The sequence below is a fragment of the Mirounga leonina genome, unplaced genomic scaffold, assembly GCF_011800145.1.
Source record: "Mirounga leonina isolate KUSES-001 unplaced genomic scaffold, KU_Mleo_1.0 Mir_174, whole genome shotgun sequence".
Taxonomy (NCBI): domain Eukaryota; kingdom Metazoa; phylum Chordata; class Mammalia; order Carnivora; family Phocidae; genus Mirounga; species Mirounga leonina.
In genome coordinates, this window is record NW_023270451.1 from 42,061,947 (window position 1) to 42,082,375 (window position 20,429).

Here is a 20,429-nt window from a genome sequence, read left to right on the forward strand (position 1 = left end):
CTCCTGGAATAGAACTCATTTGCCATTTGTGATAAAGAGCAAAATTCAAGAGTCTGTGGCATGCAAAGCAAATGGGTTTTGCTTTCTTAGATGTACACCCTGGGCTTATGATTCTTGCACTAATCGTAGCTAAATTAGAACAACTGGCTTGTTTATTTCAGATAATTTATAGCCATTCTGTGTTGTTTTCCTGTTGCCTTTGAGAGGGAAGAAAAAGCCACCGTTTGTAGAATGCTCATTATGTTCTGGGCTTTTTATGTCTATTATTTGATTTCATTCTCATGACATCTCTGGAGGAAAGCATTATAACCTCTATTTCACAGATGGGAAACCCAGCTAAGAATGTGTCATGTTCAAGTTTACAGTTTATAGAGGAGCTGGGCTTTGACCTCAGGTCAGCTGGCCCCACAGCCTTGCACTAAATTCACTGCTTCCCAGGCCTTCCAGTGTGGGTCAATCTGGCCCAAAAAAGGAGGGCTGGAGCAATGGGGGGCTGACAGCATGGTCCTCCCTGTTGGTTGGGAGGTTGATTGCAAGCGTTTCTGTTACTACTCCATGTGAATAGTTTCTTTTCCCATGTAGTGACATGGTCTCACTCGTATTTTGTGTTGTAATTTGATGTTCCCTTGAGTTTCCAACCCAGTTCAACCACTTACCTTCTCCACGTAACAAGTTACTCATTGATAAAGCTGGGCTAATAATAGTATTTACTTCTTAGTTGTTACGAGTTAAGTAAGGCACCACTGAATATGTATGGGTGCCAAGTAGGGCTCAATAAGGGGGATCTGTTACAGTGACCAGCCCCGAAGTGCACACCTTCTGCGGCCAATCAGAAACAGCTTGTCATGGTCTCAAAACTTGAAATTCCTGAGTTTGTGTCACAATATGTTATTAAGAAAACATGACTCTAAGGTACTCTTCCTATTTGGAAAGTGATTGCTGGTATTGGAATTTATGGCTTTCACATGTTTGTTTGCTTTATAGAGTGTATAACTTGGGAAATGTGTACTTTAAGCTCCCTGTTCTTTGCAATGAATGCATCTTCATTCTCTCGCCTGCTGCCAAATATTTATGTAGTATTGGATGCGTTCATTCACTTATTCAGCGAATATTGAGTGCCTCCTGCATCTTCCTAGGGCCTCGGAATGTGTCCCCTAGGTTCCTATGCACAAGGAGGCCAAGTTCTAGTGTAGGGAGACATATATTTCCATAAACAGTCATATCACTCATATCACTTCATATCACATATAGGAAATACGTTGGAGCCAGGAGAGGAAGCAGCTATCTGTGTCTGGAGGAAAGGGGGGAGAGCAAGGGAGACTTTGAGATGGAGGAAACCCAGAGAGAGGAATGGGAGGCATGTGACATTCTTTGTCTCAAGACTAAAGCGTGTGATAGGGTCAAACGCAGGTTACATGTGAGGGAGGCAGAAGGCAAGCCAAGTAAGGCCAAGAGTCCAGATTAAAAAGGAATTTCCAGGCCATGCCAAGGATCTGGGGCTTTATATAGACACACCCAGAAAACTTTACAGGGGTTTAATGGAGTGGGAGCATCAGATTTCCATTGTAGAAGGAAAGAGGTTGAGACTGGAGACAGGGAGACCAGTTAATAATAAGAGCAGTTTGTGTTTTAACTCAGTCCTCAAAAGTACCCTATGAAGTAGGTACTGCTGTTACCATTTTACTGATGAAGAAGCTGACATACAGAGAAGAAACTACCCCAAGGTTCACACAGTGACTAAGAAGGGGCCACTTGGATTTGAACCCTATCAGCATGACTCCAGAGTCTGCAGATATGAATGCTAGACAATGGTATTTTACTAGAACTCTACCGTCTAAAAAACTATAATAATAGTTCTCATGAGAAATGGTGAATACTAAACCACCTGTATAGCCCTGAGGCTGCAGGATCAGGGGACAATTGTCCTCTGTAGCAGAGGTTGCTACCTGTCCACTCAATATCCATTCTCTCTCTTAGAACTCCCCATTTTTATCTGAGCACCTGACTGCCTGGTATATAGATTATAATCCCCAGCTATCCCTGCAGCTAGGTGTGGCCATGAGGCAAAGTTTTGGCAAATGAAATATTTAGGAGTGTTGTATGACAGCTTCTGGAGAATTCCCTCATGATTGGCACATGCCGTTTGCCTCCTTCTTCCTGATCTCTTTCTCCATCCTGCTTTGTGGAATGTGGATATGGTGGCTACCACCTTAGATCATGGCAGCAGGAGCTACTCCCTGGAAGGAGCACGGACACCTGAAGTCTTGGTGAAACAGAACTCCTACACCAGCCTGATTTTCTCTGACGGACAGGTACATTTTTATTTTGCTTCAGACAGTGTTATTTTGGGTCTTTGTTACTTTTAGCTGAACCTAACTCTTACTAATACATACCCCAACTTCCTAGGGGAAAATGATAAATGTTGAAAATATGATAAAATAGAAGGATCCATGTAAATGAAATCAACTCTGCACGTTGTAAAACAAAAATCACCGTTCAATTTGTTTGGCAACAGTTTAGAAATCTCAACGTTTTTGTCAAGGTAGATGATGGAAACAAGGAACACTATGATCAGTGGAAGAGGTGGACCTGATTTCCCAGTGTGTCAGGGTCAGGAGAAACAAATGTGCCAGCATTCCATTGTGTGGGGGTCACACTCCCCACTACCACCCCAAGGAAAGTGATCACCTGTAGCAGATTTTATTATTAGTCCCCACCCCCTCCCTGTAACAATAGGATTATACATCCACGCTCTTTGCAACGTGACATTGGAAATGCTTCCTTGTAAAGTAGGTGGAATATACATTCCCTTGCCATTAATTTCAGGGCTTGCTCATGCAACTTGCTTGATCAATAAAATGTTAATTGTTGCAATATAGGTAGAGGCTTTAAATATGCTCGGGTGGTTCTATTTGCTTCTTACACTTATGCCATGTTCTGTGGGAAGGACATGTCCTTGAATGAGATACTCATGTATAAAAATTCATGAATGCTCCTTTTAAGTCAGTATAAAGATGTGAAGATACCAACCTGAAAGCATCATGATCCAAAATGATGGCAGTGATCCTTTTATTTTGGTAGTAGCTTCATGCACATTTAATTCAATTCCATACCATTCACCCGTTTAAAGTATACAATTCGGTGGTTCTTTGTATTTTTACAGATCTGTGTAGCCATCATCACAATCAATTTTAGAATACTTTCACCAGCCCCCAAAGAAACCCCATGCCCTTTAGCAATTACCTCTTGCTCCCCAAATTCCAGTCCCCTTCTCCATCCTGAGGCAACCACGAATACACCTTCCATCTCTTTGGATTTGTCTGTTCTGGACACTTCATATAAATGGGAAGCATACATTATGTATTCTTTTGTGACTGGCTTCTTTCACTGAGCGTAGTATTTTAAAGGTTCATCCATGTGATAGCATGAATTGTTACTTCATTCTTTTTATTGACAAATAATATTCCATTGTGTGGCTATGCTACATTTTATTTATCCATTCGTGAGCTGATGAATTCAATGGTACTTTTGTGTAACCACAGAAATATACAGAAGGAAGAAAAGTGGGGTACAATGTGCTGATGACTTGACGAGACCGGTCATGTCCACATAGCATTATACCCACACAATAGTCCATTTCTCATTGTAAGTAAATATGTTGCCATATGATTTAATATACCAGTCTCTCCAAGACTTACTAACATGAGACAGTGTCTCCAGGTACAATCAACTTACAATTCCACATAGCTCATGGAGACCAAAACTTTCTTACCAGGTAACTAAGCCTATTCTTCTATCTGGTCCACTGTGTGATGCGCTCAGGATTCTAGTGTTACTTCCTCCATCATGGCATGTACTCTGCGGTATCTTTGTTTTACTGAGACAGCCAGTTTACTGACACCCAGTTTCAAATATATTTGTCCATATTGCTCGCAGTCCACCAAGGACTCTGTCATCTCAATTACCATGAGAACACTACAGTGACTAAGGAGTCCTGGCGTCCCACCAGGCCAGAAATGCACCGTATCGGACGAGAGCAATTTTCTTTGGCGCAGTGACTGTCAACCCTAGAGATGGAGTAGCACTACCTCAGAAGTGTGCCCTTCACAGAGTAATATTTTGTCCCATTGCCCTGGTTTAATTTCGACTGAATGGAAATTATTATGAAAGAAGGGCAAGAGAATTACATCTTACCGAAAGTGCTCAGAGACTTGCAATTGGTAGATAGGTAAGTAAGTCCTGGAGATTGAACTCGCAGCCGAGTGATTCTAGTTAGCAATACTGTATTATAGACTTCAAAGTTGCTAAGAGACTAGATCGCAATTGTTCTCACCACAAAAAAGAAGTAATAATTATGTGACCTGACAGGGTTGTTAGGTAAAGCCACAATGGTAATCATATTGCAGTATATAAATGTATCAAATCAACATGCTGTATACGTTAATCTTACACAGTGTTATATAACAGTTATATCTCAATAAGAAAAGAAAACGATCTTTCATGACAAAAAAAAAGTGTTCAGGGGAACATGGGTTTAGAAAGTTTAAAAAATACTACATAAAAAAAAAATACTCCATGGCCAGTAAACCCCAGTGCCTGCAGGACCAGATGGGAAGAACCAGTCACATGGAAGGATTGGAAAGAACTATCAAGCTGGAGAATAGAGATCAGCTACATTTTTAAATTAAATGCTGATAACGTTAGACATGGATAATCCAAAGATGGGTAAAAATATACTTAGACATTATGAAATGCACTCTTGAAGAATCCTGTGAAAGAGATTATAAAGCCCAGTTGAGATCCAGGGAGGACAAATCGGAGATTGATTTGCCATTCCCAACTCAGCTTGGAGTATAAAGTCAAATGGCTCTTCTGGGATATTTTCCACACATATAGGGAAGAATTACTCTGTGATATCTTACAGATTTCTGATCAGTTTATTTGAGAGAATTTATACATGTAAGCTCATGGGGTATTTTTCAATTTAAGGACCATCACGGGAAGAGCATCTTTCCTGTGTTTGGTGTCTTTGCCGATTGGTGGCCGAACAGAAATCTCCCCATTCCCCCAATCAAACAGCGACCTCAGGACTTTCTTCTCCTAATTGACCAAATGCAAAAGCAACCAGACGACATCGCCTCCATTCCCAAAGGGCAGCCCATTGAAGTGGCTGCACTTGCCAACCCTGCCCGGGCTTCCGCAAGTCAGTGGCAGCTCCCCCTGCAGGTAGAAAGAGGGAAAAGGGGCCAGAAGTCAGCAAGAGAGGAAGAAAGAGGAACTGCCACGGCGATGAGTAAAGCTTCATTACTATAAAAAAGGGAACCACGGTTTTCTCTCCCCGCTTTCATGATGAAGTAAAACAAAATGGAAAAGAAGAGCGAGCGAAGTGATTGCTTAGTAAACGGCCTCAAACCTAGCACGTGTTTATTTAAGCGTCTCTGTGCAAACATAACCCTGGGTGTCCGTTAAATCAGCAGGCATGTCAGTTGGCACTTCTGGTTACAGACCATTTTACGGTCATACATCATTCATAGCCGTAAAAGCCATTTGCCCTCTGTCACCCAACCAATCAGGATCCAGCCAAGAGGAAGCAGAGCAGTAGCCTGGCAGTTTTCTCCAGGCTCCTCTGAATTTCCTCAACCTGGTTCAGCAGAATGTCACAGAAAATTAACTCTCCTGGGTTATTAAGAACCCCTTCCCTTTCCCCTCCCTACTGAACAGCAATGTATGATTTCAGGCTAATATTTACCCCATCACAAGCAACCCCTGGTGACGTGGTCCGGGGTAAAAGGCGCAGGCGCCCCACACGGGGCCGGCATCGCACCTGCTGCTCGGAACCCCACGAAGGAAGGTGCCCCTTGAAGGAAGGTGGGGGCACGGCTCGCCATGCCTCTGCAATTCACTCCTAAGGCCCACTTCGAGCAGATTTGAAATTTATGTCAGTATCGAAGCCACCCAGTGGGTAACCTTGATCTGCCCTTGCATCTCTCTTGTGAGTTCATATTGTTTCACTCCTCGCCTCCTCACTATTATTTTGTGATCGAAACGGAGATGACTGCCAAGGCCTGGTGACCGCCTCGGGCCTTGCAGACCATGCATCTTGCGGTTCTTCCCAAATGCCTTTGCCTCCGGGATGATATTTGGCTCGAAATGCCTCCCCAAGTCGAGGGTCCTCCTTTTACATTTATTAGTTCTTAACTCTTTCTGGGTGCACCCCTTCATTTATGAATAAGCCTCCGGAGTCGTGGACACCACCGCAGGGGGCACCGGGATGGCCCAGTTCCCTCCCCCCCCGCCCCCGTCTCTCTCTTCTCAGGTCTCGCTCTGGCCTCTCCAGTCGTAACGGGCTAGGATCAATTTTCCAGTGGCAGCTTGGCAATAATAGTGCAAAATGTATATTAATACAGAAATAGATTGTGAAACTGTCCTTAAACAAACAAATGAGCCACTTTAAAATATTACTGCTATAAATGACCATGACAGTACCACAGCACATATAATAAAAAATAGCTGCTCAAGAGAAGCTACTGAATTACTATAGTAATAAACCAGATGTGATTATTATCATTTAACACGGTCATTGAATACCGTGAATCCCTGAAGCCATTAAAATATTTATGATTAAACATTTGCTATTCCTTATAACAGAACATATAGTTGGGTACTAAAAAACTGTTAAAGTATTATTTCAGCTAATATATGCCAGTTCTATAATAGAGGTCAACCAACATTGCCGGAATTCTTTAGAAGAGGGATGAACAGCTGCCTCTCCATATCTTGACATATTTCAGGATGTTTATGCTAGTAATATATACTCTCATGGTCCTGGGGAGGGTGTATCAACTACACACTACTAAGGTAAAAATATGTTCCTGTTCTTTATAGTCATGAACAGATGTGGGCTTGGGGGCTGTTCTGGTCATTTTTCTAGAAAAAAAGCAGATGTAGCAGATGCTTTCAAAGCCCTGCTCATATCCCGTGGCCTTTGTCTTGAGCATTCTTCAGCAAGCATCTCCACTGGGGGGGGCTCCATTTGGCCCACGGGGGCCGGAAGAAGGGCCAGGGAATTAATGTCCCTGGGAGTGGCCCTTAGCCTTGGCCGATGGAGCTGGGGAATAAATATCTTGGCCAAATGTATGGACATAGCTCTCTTTCAAGCTCTGTCCTTTGCCTGCGCTCTTGACCCTGGTCGCTTTCCTGATGATTGTTTTCAGTTAAAATTTTAGTTCCGTTAAATACAAATTGGGTTTGTTAAGCTAGGCAAAAATATGACAATCGGTGTCTTCTCAAATTTAACTGGAGACACTTCTGAGCCACAAGGTCAATCTTTCGGGGCATTGGCTTCTCATCTCTCTTCCTGTTTCTCGGCAGCCCCAGCTTCATCAGTGGATGGGGGCTGTTGCCAGGAAAGGAACTCATCCATCCGTAGAGCGTCCCGGTGATGGCCCAGGAGCGGAGAACTCCGTGCTGGAAAGAAGAGTTGAATGAGAATTCTTCGTCACTATTGCTTGAGGTTCACCTGAAGATTTTAATTATTCATGCTCCCAGAATTGGCTATTTCTTATTAAATGGATACCAACAGTAATCACCTTCCTTATATCTTTAGAGATATATTTTCCAAGAAATAACATGCTTGAGTTGTTTGAACCCTGCCAAGGGATGATGTGGTAAGAAACAAAAATATGAGAATTTTGGAAGGAGCTCTATTCCTTACCTGGTGTGTGCATGTATGTATGTATATATATATATATATATATATATATATATATATATATATATATACATCACGTTGTATAACTCCATCTCGTTTCCTAGCTTGCTAGAGGCTTAATTTTCTCATTTGTGAAAGGGCCATAGCAACTGTATAAATTGATAAAATGTGTATAGAGCATTTATATAGACTACCAGATGAGTAATAGGCATTTAATAAACGTTAATTTATTAAATGATGAATGAATGGTGAATATACCTACAATGAAGCTGTTCTATACTATCCTGGTGACAACTAAATTCTTGGCATCAGATATCACCTGTTGGGAACCCATTTCATTCCCAGCATGTCTCTCTCTAGCTTCCCATCATATGGTTTGGGCAGTGTTATATATCTCTGTCATGTGGGATCCATATTTGTCCTTATACTCCCAAATTATATTTGTCTAGGTCCATCCTGCTCTTGCTGTGGTTTCACATTTGTAGGTTTAATAACCTGGGCAGCTGTCTGATGTATGTACAGGAAAACTCACAAAACCTCAGAGTGGAATAAAAAACATTTTCGAAGACCCCTGCTGGCTCAGTCAACCCTAATGAGCTATTAGATCATTAGAGACTCTTTGCCGTCAATTAGTCATTAGATCGGCAACCATTCACTGATGACAGGGCTCTCCTACTTAAAGGGATAGTGCTATTAGAATGCAAAAGGACCATTGCTGGAATCTCTGAAACTCTGAAAAAGGAGCTCCATGTGGTCTTTTCAACTGTCAGTTACTCCAAAACCTAAAATGAGGCTCATCTACGATAGCTGTTTAAATTTTCAGGTCACATTGACTTAAAGAATTTCCAGTGAAAGGGCAGAAGACATGAACAGACATTTTTCCAAAGAAGACATCCAAATGGCCAACAGACACATGAAAAAGAGCTCAATATCGCTTGGCATCAGGGAAATCCAAATCAAAACCTCAGTGAGATACCACCTCACACCAGTCAGAATGGCTAAAATTAACAAGTCAGGAAATGACAGATGTTGACAGGGATGTGGAGAAAGGGGAACCCTCCTACACTGTTGGTGGGAATGCAAGCTGGTGCAGCCACTCTGGAAAACAGTATGGAGGTTCCTCAAAAAGTTGAAAATAGAGCTACCATATGATCCAGCAATTGCACTACCGGGTATTTACCACAAAGATACAAAAGTAGGGATCTGAAAGGGTACGTGCACCCCGATGTTTATAGCAGCAATGTCCACAATAGCCAAACTGTGGAAAGAGCCCAGATGTCCATCGACAGATGAATGGATAAAGAAGATGTGGTATATATATACAATGGAATATTATGCAGCCATCAAAAGGAATGAGATCTTGCCATTTGCAACAACGTGGATGGAACTGGAGGGTATTATGCTAAGTGAAATAAGTCAAACAGAGAAAGACATGTATCATGTGACCTCACTGATATGAGGAATTCTTAATCTCAGGAAACAAACTGAGGGTTGCTGGAGTGGGGGGTGGGGTGGGAGGGATGGGGTGACTGGGTGATAGACACTGGGGAGGGTATGTGCTCTGGTAAGCACTGTGAATTGTGCAAGACTGTTGAATCTCAGATCTGTACCTCTGAAACAAATAATGCAATAATGTTAAGGAAAAAAAAAAAGAAGAAGAAGAAGGTAGCAGGAGGGGAAGAATGAAGCGGGGGAAATCGGAGGGGTAGACAAACCATGAGAGACGATGGACTCTGAAAAACAAACTGAGGGTTCTAGAGGGGAGGGGGGTGGAAGCATGGGGTAGCCTGGTGATGGGTATTGAGGAGGGCACGTTCTGCATGGAGCACTGGGTGTTATGCACAAACAATGAATCATGGAACACTACATCTAAAACTAATGATGTAATGTATGGGGATTAACATAACAATAAAAAAACATTAAAAAAAAAAGAATTTCCAGTGAAAGAGGAATTAAAGGCTTGTTATAGCTTACATGTAGACATATAGCCCAGGTGGAGTAGAACGGCCTCAAATCCTCTTGTCCATGTGCCTTGTCCATGATTTCTGTGACTTTTTAGGGCCTTGTGTTCTTGGGGGTCTTTTCCTCCAGTACCTTGTTCTTGCTGACCTCGGGACATGTCTTGGATCTCAAGGCTGCTCTCCCTCTCTTCTCTGGCCTGTGACCACCTAGACATACCCAGTTTCCTGGAGGCCTACAATTACTACTCATAGAATGCTCTGTGTATGGACCTGTGCTGACAATTCCACGTGCATGCGTGTGTGCGCGCGCACGTGCGTGTACACGTGCTTGCGCATAGCCGATGTTACCTAGCAGTCCAGCTTGGCAGATAACTAACTGCTAATTAAGAATTGATATTGGACGTCATTGTTGGTAATAGTTCCTTTTCATACCCACATCAAGGGAGATGCTTTTGCCAGCTTTCCTCCTAAACATCTCCCAGCAGCCGCTCTGCCGTTCTCCCTCAAAATACTCTTTCCCTCTCTCTGATTCTCAGGCTGCTCCCAGAACCTCAAAATCCCTCCAGTGTTACTAGGCAGAGCAATTCACCACTGTCTTGGACCCAATTGGAAAGTGATCAAATGGTCCATATAAGTATTTGCTAAAAGGATGACGGTTTTCTCCCCTAAGATGAATTCTGCTGCAGCTCAAATAACAGATGATTTTCCCCAAATATGTGGAATATTTGTACAAGCAAGCAAAGATCATGTGCATTAATGCTTGATATATTTTCAGGAATTGTGTTGGAGAACTCCATTACCCACACTCCTTCACCAAGACATAGCACTTTCTGGAATGAACCATGATCTCTTATGGTGGGCGGAGCCAAAGTTTGTCTCTGTCCAAGTGCATTCCTGACATTATAATGAGCAAATATGATTCCCAGTGTATAAATATTTGTCTAAAAATGCTTCCTGGCTATCTTTAAATGAAAGTAAATTTTATCACCTTTTAAACTAGTAAGAACACTTTGGAGGAGCATTCTTCTGCTGGGAATGTCCGAGACTCAATGAGGAGGATAAGTGCCCTTTTGAAGTGGGTGGAACTGAGTTGTCAGATCCTCTCTGCCCTAGAGAAGTGGGTGTTTGATAAAGATTCAATTGCTGGTGATGTTTACTTGAGAGAGTCTATTAATTTTAGTTAATTTATCTTCAAATTTATTTTAATGTTCTACAGATAACGTTAATGTTTAGTTTTTTCTGCTAAAGAAGAACTGGAACTACAGAGTAAAGCTTGTGTCTTTGGTGAAATATGAGGGCACCTGGGTGGCTTAGTCTGTTAAGCGTCCCCTTCTTGATCTCAGCTCAGGTCTTGATCTCAGGGTCATGAGTTCAAGCCCCACATTGGGCTCCACACTGGGAATGGAGCCTCCTTAAAAAAAAAGTGTAATGTGGTTCTCTAATATTAATTTTTGGGGGACTCCTGGGATGATTCTTAGCAATAGTGACAATAATCACTTTCTGATTTCTTTTTTGAACCAAGCTTTTACGTTATGTGGAGAGCAACGCAAAGCCCTATTGGACATTATCACACGTTTTCTCATAGCGCCCCCTTGAAGCAGGTATATATTACCTCCTATTTTACACTGGAGGAAACCCATTTCATTTCACCTACATAATACTTTTTCCAGAAGTATGGGCAAGAACCACAGCTGTGTCATTACCTGTTACCCACTGTGCCTAACTCAGTGCCTGGCCTCTGGTGGGTACCTACGAAGTATTTGCCGACTGACTGGCTGGATCAATGAGTCAGTGTAGAGAGGAGGAGTAACTCACTCAAGGCCATTGGGTAGGAAGTGGATCCAAGACTCAAACCCACGGCTGCTGGACTGCTGAGCCCAAGCTCTTAAATGTCATGTAGCAATTGCATCCACCCCATGCCCAGCTCCCATACAAAAACAACAGGTTGATTTGAACAATGATATCTTTCTTGCTGCCAAGGCACACAAGTCTTTGTGGAAATGTGAGCTCCATAGCAAAGCATCTTTCATCCCTGGGGAAAGACAGAATTCCTCCCTGAATTTATCCCGAGTGGTGTAAAAGAACGCCTGACCCTTGGTGCACCCGGAAGCATCCCAAGCCTAACCTTCTCCAGGTCATGGTCAAAGCTCCAGAGAAATCTGTTTAAGACTCCAAAGTCTGGCCTTGAGAAATTCTTAATGGTCCAAATACAAAGGGGCAGAGTGGGATGAGATGATACGGAATTGAGGATGGTGGGGGCTGTGCAGAATTTCTTTTCTTAAATGAAAAGCCCAAATAAAATAAATAAATGAAAACATAAATCACAGTGTCTTCTCCAGGCTCCTGGCTGGAGGAAAACAAATTAGAAAGGGCTTGAATGAAAGGAGTATTGAAGAAGCTTGACTTGAATTAAGTGGTTATATATTTTAAAAGCACTTTTGTTGGGTCCTGTAAAAATAGCAAATAAAAAGGTAGTAATATCCCCTGGCTCTGCAAGGCAAATACCAGTAATAAAGTAAGCTTGGCTATGTGTGTGGGGGGGGGGGGGGGGGGGGGACAGGGGGCGGAATTTAAGAGTATAAACTTCAGTAGAAGGGAAAAGTAAAGCATTTGGTTTAGAAACACTTGCGTTTTTCCCTTAATAATTAATGATGAGGTGCTATGTTTTCAAATAGATATCATGTGTCTTTCTAACACCATTCGCTTTGCTCTTAAAATGGCCCCCAATGAAATTTAGAGACAGAACTTGATTTTTTTTTTCTTTGACAGGCAGCCTCAAGGAGTTGTTTCAGGGCTATCGAATACTTAAAATTTAGGGTCCATTTTACAATCCCTTCCTACATAGTCTGAGGGGAGTTTCATGGCAAAAACCGTAGCAAACATCTAACCCAGGCACCACCAGCCAATTTGCAGCTCCTTTTTGACCTGCCGTGTTATGAGTAATTTAAAAAACATCAACTAGCGAGCTTAGATATTTTTACAATTACATTGAGGCTTGAGCAACAAATTCTGCAAAAATGGTTATGGGAGAAAATAACACAGGAAAAGTTACCAGGAAAGAGCTAAATGAACTTTCTCCTTGTTAAGAAATGTTTAGGTCCTTTTGTTTGTAAATGGCAGGTGGGTGGAACGATTCCAGTGTAATTTCAGAAAGCCATCTTCTGAATGTAATAAACATGTCTGCAATAATAGGATTCAGAAAATAGCAAAATGCATTCCAGACACCCTTTGATTGTGCATACAGAACAGAGACTTTAGCTATAATTGGCTATAACCCAGTTATGGACGGCAAATGACACACCATGGAGTTGGGTGATGTAGCAGAGCTCTGATTAGCGACGGTGCGGTTCAGCTGAACACCGCGCATAAAATAGCGGGCCTGTGGTGACACAGCACCTTGCCTCCCTTCTCCTTCCCTCTCTCCCTGCCTCCTTCCCTCTCTCCCTGCCTCCCCGCCTTCCTTCCTCGCTTTCTTCCTTCTGTTTCATCGCAGTATCATAACTTAGACGAGAAAACGTATTTTGTTATTACTCAACGAATCAAATGTCAGCCAAACCTTCATGCTCTTCAGAGAGTAACGGTCGTATGGAAAGGGGAAGTAGGAGCCCATGGGGAATTGACTTTTGGAGATCTAGATGTAATTTGAATCAAGAGTTATAATAGGAAATAAACCATTACAATAAACAAGGAAACATGTATACAATTACTTTCACGGTGTGATTTTATTCACTCTAGTTGAGAAAATAAAGAGATAACACTGACCGTAGCACCTGGGTATTTAATGCGAACTGTAAAATCTATTATATTAAACAAAGTCAAAAGCAATGTGAAAGATCTTGAATCTATTCAAGGCATGCACCTCATTACAGACTTAGCAAATTAAAACACAAATAGGATTAGAAAAGAATAATGTAACAATCTCCCACTACGGTCCCTAGAGCATTAAGTCATAAATTGGGTTTGCATTAAATTGTGCCTGCAGTATTGAATTCAGGGAAAGAGCTGTGGGCTGGAGATAAACCATGCTGGGCTACTCACCAACTTTGGCAAAGCTATGTGTTTTCTGAGACGTGTAGTAAATTTGTTAGACTATAGCAGGTCCACAAAAAAATGAGCACTTCATATCTTAATTAAAAAAACGGCGGTGTCACGCCGTATGTGGTTTGCAGAGATATAAATGCAGACAAAAATCTACATGTGAAACGGAGCTCTGTTACCTGCAGGAGTTGAAAGCAGTTAAATGCACTGCTTAATACCAGACATAATTGTTTGTTTTAACTCTCAACACCAAGTTTTTGATCAATTTTGTTTTGTTTTTATTTTTATTTATTTGTTTGTTTTGCAAAGGAAGGAAGAAATGGAGAAAGCAAACCATCCTCTTTAGAGAGCACATGTGGGCTTTTAGGGTATTCAGAGGAATGTTCTCTTTCATTCCATGTGAAGATTAAACCTTAACCTTAAGATTCTGGTTGATCTATAGAAAAATAGATGTGACTTATTTTTAAAAGCAAGTGAATGTACTAAAGTCAATTTTTTTAAAAGATTTTATTTATTTATTTGACAGAACGAGAGAGGGAACACAAGCAGGGTGAGTGGGAGAGGGAGAAGCAGGCTTCCCGCTGAGCAGGGAGCCCGATGCGGGGCTTGATCCCAGGACCCTGGGATCATGATGTGAGCCGAAGGCAGATGCTTAACGACTGAGCCCCCCAGGCACCCCCTAAAATCAATTTTTTAAATGAGGCAGGCTTTGGAAAAACATTGTCCACTACAATGCATGTTTCTTCTGAAGGGGTTTACTCTCTTTGGTTTGTCTCCTAATCCCCTGTGTGAGGGAGACTAATCAGGAAGAGGAAATCGTTCTGATCATTGTAGGGCACCCTCATGTTACTTCCTATCTGCTGCCTCTTCGCAAATGGGGAGGCCACATGCAGAGAGCCAACTGTCGGTCCTATCTCTTCAGGGCCGCTTTCGGGCACAGGACTCAATGTATTTTATTTTCTCTGACTTCTAAGGCTGCTATGAGATTTAGAGAAAATCGATGTAAAATGCTGAGATGCTCAAAAATGTTTGTCTCCCAGCTCCCTCTTCATCACGGAGTGGAAGTCATGAAAGTAACATTTGAAGGCAACCCAACTTCACTTGTGTGTGTGACCTTCCATGCTTCGTGGTGTGCAGGAACTTTTAGGTTCTTTTTTTTTTTATTTATTTATTTGAGAGAGACAATGAGATAGAGAGAGAGAGCATGAGAGGGGGAGGGTCAGAGGGAGAAGCAGACCCCCTGCCGAGCAGGGAGCCCGATGAGGGACTCGATCCCGGGACTCCAGGATCATGACCTGAGCCGAAGGCAGTCGCTTAACCAACTGAGCCACCCAGGCGCCCCAGAACTTTTAGGTTCTTGAGGGAAATATTTCTAGAGTGCCCTGTTGGGGGAGGTCCAAGCATCCTCTTCCTGGGCAGTTCCGTTTCCCTTCCTCTGCCTCTGGGCTCCATCCTCTCCCTTCCAGCCCACACTGCTGCTCTGACGGCCAGGCGAAGGGTTTCTACATCACACTTAGTAGCAGACCGTCTGTTTCAACCGGCATTGTATAGTTTTAAAAGCTTATTTGAAAGTCTAAACAGCTCCCATTTTGGCTTTAGTAGGACAAATATGGACAAAAACACGCAGTGCCCCTTAAGTATGATGGATCCTGGGGACCGCTGAAGTTTCCCGTAGCCAAAGTCTGGCTCATCATAGGGGCAATTTTTCTGCCACGTTATTTATGTGGTGGTTTTACTTCTAATTATGGCTCATGATGGCTGTTAGTGCTGAGCAGTAAGAGAGCAAACTGCATTGTACTGCCATTTAACTCCGGCCCATAAAATGGGTGATAAAGCTGAAGGCTTAAAACCAAAACAAAACCCCCCCAAATGTAACTTTCTATGACAAGCTCACATCCGTTTCTGCCGTTCTGAGGCTGGAAACCTTCCCTGAGGAAGCACAGGGAGGTGGGTGACTTCTGAGGCCTGGGGACCTCAAATTTCGCTCAGGCTTCACCCTTAAGTAATCCTTTATTATAGACCAAACAACCCCAGACTGCGGATATAATTAACACATGCCAGGTTTAATCAGAACCAGTGTACTTGTTGTTTGGAAACTAATGAAAGCAAATAGAGGTTAGTTAACACCGTAAATAATGAAAGGTCTTTTGTTGTTCTCAATTTTGATTACTATTTTTTGATGCTAAGACAAATGCCACTTGGTGCGTGCATAAACAAAGAAGATAAATGGCCGGGATGAGAATGAGTTGTCCATAATCTGATTACAGTGATAGAGCTGGCTCCTAGGAGAACCGCACAGGGCTTAATGATTGGGTTGTTGTTCTTAATATGTCTAATGTTCACTCTTAAAGAAATCAAGAAAAATGTTAAGAGGTTACTGATATTTCACTGTGCCGTTGGGTTGTCTGTCAGAGATTCTGACAGGAAAAGAACATTCTCTGTGCCTGGAACACAATGTCCAGCCATGTAAGCTAATTTGTCCAAATGACATTAGGAGGCATTTAAAACCGAAATCTGCCCCAATTCACTCCCTCTGCTGGCACGGCCATCGGGGGCAAGGCAAGGACAGGCTTGGTTTTGTGGAGGTTGCGATGCGATAGAATAGCTGTGAAATACCGCTAATCTTCGGCATACCTAGTTCCTTTTTCTTCTTGACAGAATGCTTCTAGATTTCAGTAAAATATCTGCTAGTGTTTGGAAAAGAAATACATTATTTAAAGGCTTGTGGCCACTCTAGCCTATTGGGATATTAAGGAGTGAACTTACAGTTATGGTCGCATTTGGTAGGAGCTCATGTTGGTTGAATGCAATGATTTGCACCCCTTCTTTTAGCATGAATTCCATGGTCCTGTGTGTGAGTGCACGTGTGTGTGTGTGTGCGTGTGCATGCACATTCACACGTACCATAACTCATAACTGAGTGGTCCTACAAATTGAAGCCAGTCTAACAGAGAGGTCTCCCTATGTGCATTGCTCATTGCCTCCCAGATACCATCACTATGGAGCCTGCAGTTTTCCTAACACATTTTAGGATTAATGCCATTCAGCCATTAAGACCTCTGTTGCCTTTGAAACTCCAAACTGGACAATTGGATTTCAGATAAACAGGAATTGGGATACTCTGCTTATTTTAAACCAGCAACCCAAATGAGTTGGAATACTCTAATTTCAATTCATCAAATATATATTGAGAGCCCACTATGTGCTAGTGTCCCATTTTACAGATGAGAAAGCTGAGGTTCAGAGTGCTTAAATAACTCCCCCAAGACCCCTAGCTGAGTGGTTAGTTAGTAGTTTAGTCTCAACTTTGAACAAAACCTAGTTCCCAGGTCCATGCTCTTTCTGCTACCCTGTGTGTCTCGATCAACAGTTAAACCTCCATGTTTCACCAAATATTAACTATCTGGTCTCTTTTCTTGATAGGGTCTACAGATCTGATAGAAGTAGGCGAATGACCTTGTCCTATGCAAGGAGAAGCAGCAGACGACGATGGCCTAAGCGATCTGCTCTCTGCACCGTGGGGGGCGGAATGTGTCTTACGGCACTTCTCAGTTCCCTGGTGGGTCTGCCTCCTCTTTGCCTCACAGACCAGCCTTTGGATTCAATCACTTCCCAAACCCAACAGACTGAGGTTGGACTCCCAGGGACCCGGGAAAGACATTGGGGTGGAAAGGAAGAGAGAGAGAGCAAGAGAGGGCTGATCCTCTTCCTGTCCGTTCCAGCCCTTGCCTCCTACTGTTGGTCCATTTTAGAGCCACGTTTTCACACTCTGGCACCCCCCCCCCCAAGGGCAAGGAGAGGGAATGAAAGGAGATGAGACAAAAGCACAGCTGTGCTGTTTATTAGGCCTCTGGTTTAAAAAAAAATGGAGAAAGAGGTTGGAACTAAGCTGCTCTCTCTTAGAAAATGCTGGCAGTGAGTGATTTTAGTGGCGGGTTTTTGGCATCTAAATATATTAGCTGAAGTATTTGAATATAATGAGCTATGCGATATGGTGGGGTAGAGAGAGCCTGAGGCTAACCAGCATGATTGTAGTGACCTTGGGCGAGCCATTTCACATCTCTGGGCCTCAGTTTCCTCTTCTGCGCCAGATGCACAGTGAGCCAGACGATCCCTGAGACTTCCGAGGAAAAACGCGAGGACTAGAACAAATCACCTGCTGACTCACCTGAATCTTAGCTGTCACTCCATTCATGCAGGAGCTGTGTGACCAGGGGTCAGTTACTCAACCTCTCTGAGGCTTAGTTTCCACCTCCGTGAAATGGGGATAAGACCTCTACCTCAGAGGGTTGTTAAGAGGTTTAGACTGGCTAGTGCACGGTCAGCTTCTGGGGAAGGCATTTTCCCCAGACTTGAAGGAAGGTCTGGTGAGTGGGATGTCTTGAAGGCGAGTGGGGAGGAAGCTGGTCTATGAAGTACAGGCTGGGAGAGGCCTGGCCTTGAGGGGGACTGTGGGGGCTCTGAGCCACCCTTCCCAAGGGAGGAGAAAATGAAGTCACTCTTGGTAGCAGGGCAGAAAACGGGATATCTGGATGCCACGCTTCGTCGGGAACATTGCCTTTGAGGGGGGGGAAAGAAATCTTGGAGCCCTCCCGCCTCCTTGCCTACGGCTTTTCATTCTTAACTCTTTATTTTTAATGAAGATGGTAAGGTTTACGACTTTGACAGTTCCATTTATTTCTACCATTTTCATCTAAAACAATACAATGAACAGCAATTATTTCCGCCCGGGGTTTCAACTACAGCTGGATAAATGTCAGTATTAATTAAACACGTTCTGGGTACTCTGTGTTGTCTCTTCTGTTTCTGCCTGTCTGTCTGTATTTCTCTCTCTACCACCAGCTACCAAACCATCCCTCTCTCCTACTTTCTTCTTGTCCCCATTTTTCATCCTCACTGTGGACACAGGAAAACACTGAATATGGCACCTGGGTGGCTCAGTCGGCTAAGCGTTTGCCTTTGGCTCAGGTCATGATCCCTGGGTCCTGGGATCGAGTCCTGTATCAGGCTTCCTGCTCAAGTGAGGAGTCTGCTTCTCCTTCTCCCTCTACCACTCTCCCTTGCTCATGCTCACTCTTTCTCTTTCTCTCTCAAATAAATAAATAAAATCTTAAAAACAAAAACAAAGAAAACACTGAATAATCAGGACCCAGTTGAACGAAGGGGTTGAACCCATGGTTAAGAACCCCGTGCGTGAAGAATCCCAGAAGAGTAAACCCTCCCTGGAAGAGCACATGGAGGGTCCTAGTGAAGGACAGACAACACTTTCCATTCTTGGGCTCACTGCCCAAAGCCTCCAGGCTACAGAGGGGGTGACCCAACTATTCTTCCAGACATGAAGCTGGCCCGTTCCTATCAGTGCCAAGCAGAGAACAGAGGATCTTGCACCTGAGCAAGTAGATTTAATAACTTCTACACTTAAATTCTCTCCAGGCTTCCTCCTCAGGTATCACTCACCCAGTGTAGCTGGAGCTCTGTGGACACACTATGTCACCAAGAAGACGGCAGGAACTCTCTGTGCATCATCATGGTCAAATAATTATATTTGTTAGGGATTTGCTTCTATAGGATATTTTTTTCTGTAAGTAAACACAATAAAAAAACAGAATGCTAGAGGAGGAAAAGAGAATTGAAATCACTGAAAAGGTGTCAGATGTTACCAGACATCTAAGATGAGATCATTAGAAAAGCTCGGCTCTGGGCTAAGGCAAAAAGGAAAATCTGGAGTGATACAGTTTATATCATCTGACAAAATCCCACCTTTTTTTTTTCACTGAACCACTGCTTCCTAGAACAAACTTGGGGAAGAATTTATTACCTGGGTCCTTGTGTGAGTGCATGTTGGATGACCGGCTGAACAAAGTTTTCAAATAGAGTCTTAAAAAAGACCTTCGTCTTTGTGCCATGGGTATTCCTTTGTCTGAAAGGATGGGAGAATTCAGGTTACAGAGGCAGACCCAATATGTGGGCACTACCTTTAGGTTGGATTTAACACCATCTTTTAAAAAAATAATCACTTTGTAAATAAATCTTCCTTGTATCGAAAGTAATATATGTGCAATGTAGGAAATTTAGAAAATATAGATTTTAAAAAAGAGCTAAATCTCCAACGCCACCACTCACTTAACCACTATTGACATTTCAGTCTTGTCTTCATCTTCTTGTCTGTGTGTATCTTTGGCATGCATGTCTATTTTGTTTTGTTAAATGTTTTTTAAATTTAATAACGCAAATATTTCCCATTCAATAAATCTCTCTACAATATCACTTTGAATGCTTTCGATACTGTGTTGATATGAATACTATAGAGCACATCAGGAAAATGTTATTCCAATATATTTAGCCAACTGCCCGCATGCTAGATATTCGGGTTTCTAATACTTCTATAAACAATTCTGTAGTGAACATCTTGTGCTAACTGTTCTCAAGATACCCTCCGTGACCAGCCGTGTTTCAGGGAGGGCAGGTCTAGTCCATTTAAGACCTGAGTGCCCCACAGGGCTACAACTAATAAATTATTTGTCCAATGACTTGCAGGCATAATCTGCACTTCCTACACTTTTCCAGGCTGGAAGGAGGAAATAGTACTGAAACACACAATCTTGATATAAAGAGGATTTTCCAGGCCACTTATTGAAGGCAGTAAAATTCTTCATTTCTGTCCTTACATCCTGCAGCCTCGAGGTAGGAGAGAATAGAAAAGGTGGATGTGGGGATCA

At 42.7% G+C, this 20,429-nt stretch overlaps 1 long non-coding RNA gene across 1 annotated transcript; it reads left to right on the forward strand.

Annotated features, from left to right (window-relative positions):
* Positions 1-1,394: 1,394 nt before the first annotated feature.
* LOC118020893 lies at positions 1,395-18,697 on the forward strand. The gene is made up of 3 exons (XR_004682048.1): positions 1,395-2,312; positions 7,372-7,513; positions 17,134-18,697. It is a non-coding gene; the product is annotated as an uncharacterized LOC118020893 (long non-coding RNA).
* Positions 18,698-20,429: the final 1,732 nt, after the last annotated feature.